This window comes from Salvelinus sp. IW2-2015, linkage group LG6.1 (assembly GCF_002910315.2).
Source record: "Salvelinus sp. IW2-2015 linkage group LG6.1, ASM291031v2, whole genome shotgun sequence".
Lineage (NCBI taxonomy): Eukaryota > Metazoa > Chordata > Actinopteri > Salmoniformes > Salmonidae > Salvelinus > Salvelinus sp. IW2-2015.
Window position 1 is genome coordinate 714678 of NC_036845.1, and position 10456 is coordinate 725133.

The 10456-nt window shown below is 44.8% G+C and overlaps 1 protein-coding gene across 1 annotated transcript in view; it reads left to right on the forward strand.

Moving 5' to 3' along the window:
• Positions 1-10456, forward strand: part of cacng8b (calcium channel, voltage-dependent, gamma subunit 8b) — a 28642-nt gene that overhangs the window by 5461 nt on the left and 12725 nt on the right.

Sequence of the window (10456 nt, forward strand, 5' to 3'; positions counted from 1 at the left end):
GGCTCAAAATGGCCAGAAACAAAGAACTTTCTTCTGAAACTCGTCAGTCTATTCTTGTTCTGAGAAATGAAGGCTATTCATGCGAGAAATTGCCAAGAAACTGAAGATCTCGTACAACGTTATGTACTACTCCCTTCACAGAACAGCGCAAACTGGCTCTAACCATAATAGAAAGAGGAGTGGGAGGCCCTGGTGCACAACTGAGCAAGAGGACAAGTACATTAGAGTGTCTAGTCCTCAACTGGCAGCTTCATTAAATAGTACCCGCAAAACACCAGTCTCAACATCAACAGTGAAGAGGTGACTCCGGAATGCTGGACTTCTAGACAGAGTTGCAAAGAAAAAGCCATATCTCAGACTGGCCAATAAAAATAAAAGATTAAGATGGGAAAAAGAGCACAGACACTGGACAGAGGAACTCTGCCTAGAAGGCCAGCATCTCGGATTCCTGCCACTCTGGATCATTACACCGGATCATTACCCCGGATCATCGCAGCTAGCTAGCTGCAAACAAGTGGCTACTGTTAGCTCGGTCCCGAAGCAGCACCAGCTAGCTTTGAGCTAGCCTCGAGCTAGGCCCATATACCAGCTAATTCTAGGGCTACAATACCTCCTTTGCCCTATATAGTCGACACGGAGCCCCACCGATCCATCACGACTGGACTGCCGACGTGATCTCCCGATGTGGTCTCAACAGGCTATTCTGTTACGATGTTGCCGAAGAACCATCTACTAGCCCCCGCCCGCTAGCTTTTCTGAACACTGTGTCCCCTGCTCGCCTAGCGTAGTAGTGACTACCAAACATCACCCTGACTCACCTATTGCTGGTCTTTTGACCCTATGATCACTCGGCTACACAGCTGATGCCCCCTGGACTGTTTAAATAACACGGTATCTAACCGTTCGAACTCAGGTCCTGTATGTACCTAACTGATCCGCTCTGCCCATTCATCGCCATTTACCCGTTGTTGTCTTAGCTCTCCTGATCAACACCTGTGATTGCTTTATGCCTCTCTCTAATGTCAATATGCCTTGTCTACTGCTGTCTTGGCTAGTTTTTATTGTTTTATTTCACCATAGAGACCTCAGTCCTAGCTCAAAAGGCCTTAGATAGCTCTTTCGTCCCACCCCCACACACATGCAGAGACCTCACCTAGGTTAACTGGTGCCTCCAGAGACGAAACCTCTCATCGTCGCTCAACGCCTAGGTTTACCTCCACTGTACTCACATCCTACCATACCCTTGTCTGTACATTATGCCTTGAATCTTTTATCTTATACCACGCCCAGAATTCTGCTCCTTTGAATTCTCTGTCCCCAAACGCACTAGATGTACCGACCATTCTTGACTTCTTTATAGGCATCTTGAGTCCGTACCCTTATTCCACTCTCCTACTGTTCTCTGTGATGTAGAGGTTAACCACCCTGTATGGCCCCAGTTCCCACTTACTAGGTGCCCCGAAGGCGTTATCATTTGTGATTCTGTAACGTTAAAAGCCTTGGTTTCATGCCATTGTTAGCATCAGAAGCTTATTCTCCCTTAAGTGTTTTGTTTGATTCTACTGCTGCTATGTCACACTCCGCACAACCTGATGATCATAAGGCCGGTGTTCTAGAAATCCGGCCATGAGAAGGCCGACCAAACTATAAACATTTTCAGATAGAAAAACTGCACAAGGGTGGAGTTGCAATCTACTGCAAGATAGCCTGCAGAGTTCTATATCATGACTAGCCAGTTACTGTGCCCAATATCAGTTTTCACACCATTATGTCCTACGAAATATGTTCACATCACCTTTTGCCACTTGTTTATATAGGTTTGATTCCTTCCTCAGCCCCCGAGCTGTTGCCTCATGGACACCATATGTTGAAGTTAATATGCCCCCCATTTTATCTCAGAATGCTTGTTGATTCACATTAACCTAATAACTAACAGCGGATAATGCTTAAACAACAGCCTAGCCTCTTACAATCTAAGCTTCGATAGCCCTTCAAATCCACCACAAATTATCATCTGGAACACCATGGGATTACCAACCCTATAAATCCGTAAACACGGCACGCTCAATAGATATCATCCGACCAACCGTGCCTCTAATACACCTCTGCTGTCATTCAACCATATCTATAAGACGCATCACTGCCTCTTGCATTCGTCCATAATAGGTCCAGCGGTCAAAACGACCACCCCTCTCACTGTCAAAACGCTCCCCTAAAAAACACTTCAGCGAGCAGGCGCTTTCTAAGCGACATTGGCCCAGATTATTCCTGGAGGATATTGACCTCATTCCGTCAATAAGGAGGCTGGAAGTATTTCTTTAAAATGCTTCCTCACCATCTTAAATAACATGCCCATTCAAAAATAAATTTGAACTAAGAATTGGGTTCACATTCCAGACCTGACTGGCCCAGATAACCAGGCACAAAAAAACATCTGTGGGCGTACTGCAATGTAGCGATCGGAATAGACCTCTCTGCGCAATATGCAACTCTTTTTCAGGGGAAGTTAAGGAATCTTAATATAGCGACAGCAGTTAGGAAGCAAAGGCGCAGTTTTTCTAAACAGAAATGGCATCCTGTCGCACTAACATCCAAAAAGTAGATCTGGTTCACAACTTGTAATTGTTCGAATGAGAGAAATAAATGAGCACCTCTCTCCCATGTGCTACCCACATGCACTGAGGCTAGAAAACATCAATGTACTAATCCATACCACGTATAATCTTAACCTAACAATCAAGTCAATATGGTTCAAATAGCATATGTTTCTCTACACACGATGTACTCGGTACACCCCGGTTGTACCTTCGGAAGTCAGGGACTAGACTCTGTCCACCACCCGCTTAGCACACAGCATAGACTCCCTGAAGCTTCCCCCATTTTACCTCTTCACACCAGAATCCAGATAGTCTGATGATTCGTATGAAAGAGTCTGCAAAAATCTGGACACATCCCATTCCCTACAACTATATACAGTTTCAGCTAGAGCCTATGACTATAATATCACTAAGAACCTATACTCATTCTTATGATAATATATACGTGCACGAAATTAGTTGCAGAACCCCAATTACAACCTTTCAACTCTCTCTTTCGCTGATGATATCTTTCTGAGCTAGTCCCTAAAAGATTGGAAAAGCTGCCCGGGTCCATCCCCCTATCTTCAAAGGGGGAGACACTCTAGACCAAACTGTACAGAACCTATACTTCCTACGCTGACGCTTTATTAAACAATAGTTTCTTCGTAGAAGACTCGAAGTTATACAGTACAGTCACACCATTTTCGGAGATTACCACACTAATAGTAACCTTCTCAGCGCAAATCTAAGTTTTCCGAGCTTAGTCTCGATGGGACTGTTACTCTGATCTAAGGCACTGTGATCTACAAGATCAGCTTACAAAAACGATTACTCAATACCGAGGGCCAACACGACAAAATGACATACTGTCTGTCGAGTCCGATAATTCATTTCGACTCTGGAGCCAAGACACTTTCGGAGAACTCTGTCATATTCCACCAATCTAATGCTAGTAAATCAACAGACGCTTGTTTCTTCTGTTGTCTCAAGTTTTGACGTGTCCGCCTGGTGTCGATTACTAGCTACTGCTCGAAGAATAGATCGTTGTGTCTAAATGGTTATATGGTGAGGCTCTCTTAGTCACGGACCTTTCCTTCTGGCATTCTCTTGAAATGGGGTTGCCACAGGGTTCAATTCTCGGGCCCACTTGTTGTCTGTATAAATCAATGATGCTCGCTCGTTGCGCTGGGGATTACTCGATCCACCTCTACACAGATGACCACCATTCGGGGATACTTCTGCCCTTCTTTGATACACTGTGTAGTAACTCTCCATTGAGTCTCCTAATTGCACATTACAACTTCTCATCCGTGGCTTTCCACGCTCTTAAATTTGCAGTTTTAAAATTAAAGTGGCCATGCCTCTTCAACACATCGCCTGGCTCCGCACATCGCCCACCACGAGTTACTAGCGGCTACTACTTCGGATAAGCGTTTCTGTACTACCTACGTTAAACCCGCTCGTTTTGGGGTTTTTTTTATTGTCATGTGTATTAACGCAAAAATGACCCTTAACATTAAGACCATGTTTTTCTAAATACACCATATTTGAAAATCATCACATCACAACATCGTCATAATGACTGTAACTCAAAAAAAAAATTCTGCAATGAACTTGTAAATGAATTAAAAATCCTCAGCCCACAATTATATTCTCTTTATTTAACAAACGTGATCCAAAAAACTGAAATCCCACATATAGCTGACATTGAAGTAGAAAATAGAGAGAGGGAAACAGCCAGGACTTATCATACTATTGTGAAACAATGCGTTATTCTCAAGGACCTCCTTTGCTTACATGAGAGATTAACATAAAAGCCATCAATATGCGAACAGGAACTTTTTTTACAGGCTTCTTGATCTATGTACCACTTCGGAAAATTGGCAATCTATTGACCCCCTTGACCTTTTTGTTCACATTTGGAAGATTTCTACAACTGGTTACTATGCATTTTAGCGATCGTCCACCAGTAAATTGGGATAAAATTGAAAGTTCTAAATAGTTTATTTTGCCCCACTTCATTGCGACATGATTTAGGCATGGCAACCACATCTTAGTCTCGTCAATAGCTCACACACAATACTCTCGACCCCATCAATTGACAAACAAACAACAGGTTTTTAAAGCTTGCTATTTCATAGTTCCGAGTTTGGTGATATGTGGAGTGTGTTCGTCAGACCAAAACCAACTAGCACCAGCTTATATTTTCGAAGGGTTCTCTCCAGGTGATGCGAAGTCTGAGGACAGTCTGGACTGTGGTCGTCCCCAACCTGCATCAATGTAGAGACTGTTCGTCCCCTCAAAGCCACTAACCTTACATCGTTCTGGACTGGTATGTGGTGATGTCTGTAGAGGTGGCCAGCTGAGCCTAGTTCTTGGGAAAGGGTGAAAGAGCCTTGGTCCAGCGAATATACAGATTGCGTCCATGCTCCGAAGCGCATTTTCGATGAGAGGGTATCGTCCAAGTAGTAACTATCGAAGTGTGCCCCCATCATACTGTAAAGATTGCATACTCAGATGTACTTTTAGCTGGTTGGAACCACTCTAATACTTGCATGACTTCTTCTGCCTTCTGGGTGCTGGTCTCTTCCAGCGCCCCCTGTAGACTGAAAAACTGAAGACACCTCACCCAAATCGCGAGGCCCTGGCTTTAGCGTCAACGTTTGTGTGACGGGAGGTGCGAACGCCAGTTGTTTCCAGAGTCAGCCCCTGGAGCAGTTCCTAGATCTTGGTTGTGTTTCCAAACTCTTCATTTAAGAATTGGGGAGGCCACTGTGTTTTGGCGATCCGGTTTCAATGCTCTATGCAGAAATTGTTTGTTATACCCTTTCCCAACTGCCCTATCCTGGTTTGACTCTCGGACCCAACTTTTCAAACCTCAGGCTTGGTTTTTTTTGCTCCTCTATGAAAACACTGCAACTGTGATGAGTGTTGACTTACAAATGGTTGATGCCTTCCAAATTCAAGGGGCACAATTACTACCATGTGGACTCCAATCAAGTTGTTAGAACTTTCCTCAAGGATTACTCAATTGAAACAAGATTGTACCTGAAGCTCCAATTTCCTCATAGCAAAAGTGTCTGAATACTTATGTAAATAAGTTCCTGTTTTCGCATTATGGGTATTGTGGTAATTCTGAGATTTTATATTATTAATCCATATAGCAATAAGGCTGTATATGAAATAAATGTGGGAAGGTCAAGGGGTCTGAATACTTTCCAAATGATTTTATGCCTAATATCACCACCAGGTCTGGATGTAATATTCTACTCATGGATATTCAACCTGAAATCTGTAGCTCTCTTTACCAAAGGCACTCCGGTCTGTTCTTGCTTACAACAATAAATTCATTTTGTCGTTCAGATTTGATTCTTAAAACTTCAGAACGATCGGGGAATGGTACTGCTCTGAGGGAATTTGTTTTCGTGGTGTATCCTTGGAGCTCCGCTCGGAACTTCCAACAGTTTTAGGCAACCCTCGCCGTCGCAAGGGCACAATCGAAAATAAGAAACTTGTCGCACATGCACGTTAGGGTGTCCTCCCTGTGTGCCGGCGTGATGAAAACAGCCCGCACGATGTTCTCCCCTGGTTGACGCTGGCACACCCCGACAAGGTGTCTGCCTGTGGATCTCCCCTTCTGGAGCCTGAAGCCTTGGTTACAAAACTTGCAAGGAACCGTTTCTCTTAGCCGGGCTGGCCTAGCACCAATTGTGCGGACTGAGCCACAATCGGCTTAGTAGCCAGGGATGACGAGGGTAGGATATTTCGGAGCCGTGGTTGGGCTGTGCGGTAAAACGAACTATCCTACCGATCCTGACTTCTGGCCAATGTAATTTACCAAAATACCTCCAACACTCTTCTCCTCATGCAAATTGGATGCAGTCTATCACAGTGCCATCTGTTTTGTTCACCAAAGCCTCATATACTACCACCACTGCAACTGTATGTTCTCGTGGCTGGCCCTCACTTTATAATTTGTCGCCAACCCACTGTCCAGTCATCTATAAGTCTTTGCTCTAGGTAAAGCCCCACTTATCTCAGCTCCTGCGTCACCATAGCAGCACCCACCCGATAGCCGCGCTCCAGTAGTATATTTCACTGATTCACCCCAAAGCCAACTCCCCCTTTGGCCGCTTTCCTTCCGGTCTCTGCGTGCCCAATGACTGGAATGAATTGCAAAAATCACTGAAGCTGGAGGAGTCGTATATCTCCGCCCACTAATCTTTATACGCACATTGCACGGACTGTCCAGCTAGCAGGGCTAAGGACGTTTGGAATCAGTCAGGAGCATATAGCACCAATGTTACATAGAGCCCATCTGTAAATGAGCGGGCCAGTTGACGCACCAACTACCGTGCATCAACCCGCATATTGTTATTTATTTTGGTTGCGTCCTTTGGCCAACACCCCAGAGACAGGTATACTCTACTTGGCGAACATTATCTTCCTCGCAACATCTAGCACTCCCAGTGTGTTTAATTGCTAAATTGTAAATGATATTTCGCCCACTATATGGCCTACCTACATTTCAAGTGGGCCTTCACCTCCCTAATCGTCACTTCATTATGCACACACTCGATATAGACTTTTCTATTGCTGTTATTCCTGTACAGTTCGTTCAGGAACTATCCCATGCAATGCTAACTCTTGGGTGTGTGTTTTTGTGTCCGCAGCTGCTTTGCTTTATCTTGGCCAAGGGTTCGCAGTTGTAAATGAAGAAAACTTTTCAGCTCTCTCAACTAGCTTCCAACCTACTGCAGTCAAGACCCGAAGCATCAACAGGCCAAAGAGGTGAACATGAAAAGAAAAAGTATTTTAAAAAAAAAATGTATGTATAAGTATGGGTAGCAACCTCTCTTATGTTTGATAGTGATGTGGCTGCCTTTTCTAACAGTCTGAATGGCCTTGGGGAGATAGAAGCTTCTTTTCAGTTTGCGTTGGGGTCCCACATTGAGTGTTGACGCTTAGCGTGTATGAGCCGTCACCTTCTGGATAGTGATAGCGGGCTCTTAGGGACAAGCTTCCCAAAGTGTGAACATCCTTGAGGTTCGAGTGGCTCGCCCAGAGTGCCCAGTGTTGCTCGCTTTGGGATCCACATGCGCAATTTTTGGCCTTGCTTTGACTCGGGTGCGGTGTACGGGTATGCATGTCCTCTGTCTGGGAGGGCAGGGGAGTAGATCCTGCGCACAAACGCATGGGTGTAGTGGAATCTGTGCATGGTTAAACAATACCAGCTTTTTAAGTGAGGGTTCACATTGAAGTTTAAGGGAAGAGGTCCTGAAAACTGGTTATCGTGTGCAGAGAGCTAGTAACAGTACAAGCCACTTATCTATGAATACTGGATGTTTGTGGAAGATTGGTCATTTCTTACCCTTCAAATGAATTTGTCATAAGAGGATACCACGTTCATGCCCTGAACTATGGAGACTGACTCAGTGGTGAAATAGGTGAACAGGCTGATGTGCTAAGTTGGTAGACAGTATACAGTGGGCCTGTATTCTCTCATGTTCCATTGTGTGTCAGCAGATCAGCAAGTCTTGAAATCACCCGAAAAGGAACCCGCTTCATCGAGACCCCAATCCTAGGTCCATCGAGCTGTATAATGGTACTACTGCTCAAAAATAATAAAGGAGGAACACTAAGATAAAGACACCATAGATCTGGAGGAGTGAAGTGAGAATATTGTTATTAAATAATTTTGTTCTTTACATGAGTAGCAGAGTATAGTATTACTGCTCCATATCAACGGAAACCGAGAGAATCAGACACAAAGATAAAATATTACCGCATAATCAATGAGTGAAATGCTATCTATTTAGCATAAAACCCAATGGCAGTGTCTGGATTGAGGTCTATCATTCTCAGAAAGGATTAAGTGGAAATCGGTTTGGGTTGCCAACACTACTTATAGGGGGTGATCCCAACTTTATGTAATGTTCCCCTTAACAAGTCAAAGATTGGGCTCAGTGAGTGTGTGTGGCTCCACGTGCTGTATGACCTCCTACAACGCTGGGGCATGCTTCCTATGAGGTGGCGTGATGGTCTCTGAGGGATCTCCTGGCCCAGCGTGGACGTAAAGACATTCCGGTCCACCTCGTCTGGACAGTCTGGGGTGTGTTAGTTGGATTGCAAGGCGATCGAGGCGGTTTGGATGATTGGAGAGAGACTAGAGATCTATGAATTCCCAGATGTGCTACACATTGGCAAATTTTCATGTACTGTAAAGCCGGTGAAGTACAAGCGGCGCCAAAATGCAATCATGCTCAACAATAGAGAGCATGCAAATGCCTCCTCTTGCAGGAACGTGCGGACCACACTCCAGCGAGCGGATCGATCTAAGTCGTGGAGCATTTTTGTCGTGCCCGTAATATAGAGGAACCCAGGGCCAACCGCACCAGCATATGGTCTCACGGAAGGGGTTACCTGAGGAATCTCATCATCCCTAAAAAAGTCTGTGGGTACCTAATGGCTAGGTCACGCTTACGCTCTGCGCGAGCACATTGGAAGGCTGTGCTAGAGTTTCGCGCTACCCCAATAGAGTTCACACCCGCCACTAACCATGTGACTGATCGCTAGCCTTGCCAAAACACCACTGGTTGGTCATTTGCTGGATTCATGTGATGTTGTTCACCAGGCATGTCCAAGAACTTCTCCAACCTATTGGGCGTCTCCAGACTCTTCTGCACGTACCATGCTCACAATTTGTAGCTCAGTGTGAAAACCTAGACATGTCAGAACTAGGAGATTAAGAATCTTACGCAAAGGGCACTCATGCATCGCATTTGACCAATCATTGGGTGTTCCTCATGCGCAACACCGAAACGACTCTTGCTACATTGGTGTGCATTGTGTCAAGTCTAAGCAATCCCTCTCTACCTTGGGGACTTTCGGGCCCGTTCATACCATCTCTATTTGGATGTTTGCCCTATTCTACCGTTATGGTAATTGTAGGTCAGGCACATGCACATTTGTAGCCTTCGTTTTGAGAAGTTGTTCAGTTTGCGCAAGTTTGCGTTATTGGCAGTGCTCTCCTGCTTGCTCCATTAGCCACCCAAAGTGCCGCAAACCACGCTTTATAACGCATTATAGACTTACTAAATATACTACACAACACTATACAAACACAATAATCTTCAAAATTAGGTTCGTCCATGTCTTGATTGATGCACTTTCACTTATCCATTAGCCTGACTTACCTTTATCAAACATCATGTTTAGAAATACGCGGCTCTCCACATAGAGCTAGCTTCGAGGACTCCCCTGTATCGTCCCTCCTACGTGACCTTACCTCTCACGGTCGTCCTGACGTATCTGGCCGCTCCTGGTAGCGCCTCCATGCTCTGGACACTACGCTTGACAGAACAGCCAAACCGTTCTCGCGACAGCTTCGCATGACAAGGTGTGCTCTATCCTGGATGAGCGGTGTGCACTACCGTGAGCCACTTGTGTGGTTGTAGTCTCCGTCTCATGCTACACCTGTGAAATGTTGAAAAGAATAGCGAGCCGATCCAAGCAAATTCGAGAAGAGTGACCAAAATGTTCATTCAGCCATACGATAGCACTAAGAACTGAGAACTGGTCTTGTGAGCATCAAACCATACTTCCCGCAGAACCATTCTTCACTTTACCAATTGGGTGGAACTGATGGTGTTGTTTAACTTGCTAATGCCGTAAATAATATTCCACCTAGTTAGTCAATTATTTCCATTTTGCATCAACCCAGAGACATGTGAAAATTTATTGTCAATAATGCAGTGTTGCTTCTAAGTGACAGTTTTGATGTTCACAAAGACTGAAGTGTGATGACTTGGATTACATTTGGTTGTGCATCACGTTAAGGGTTCCCTTTATTTTATATTGTCGAAGCACCCAGTGTT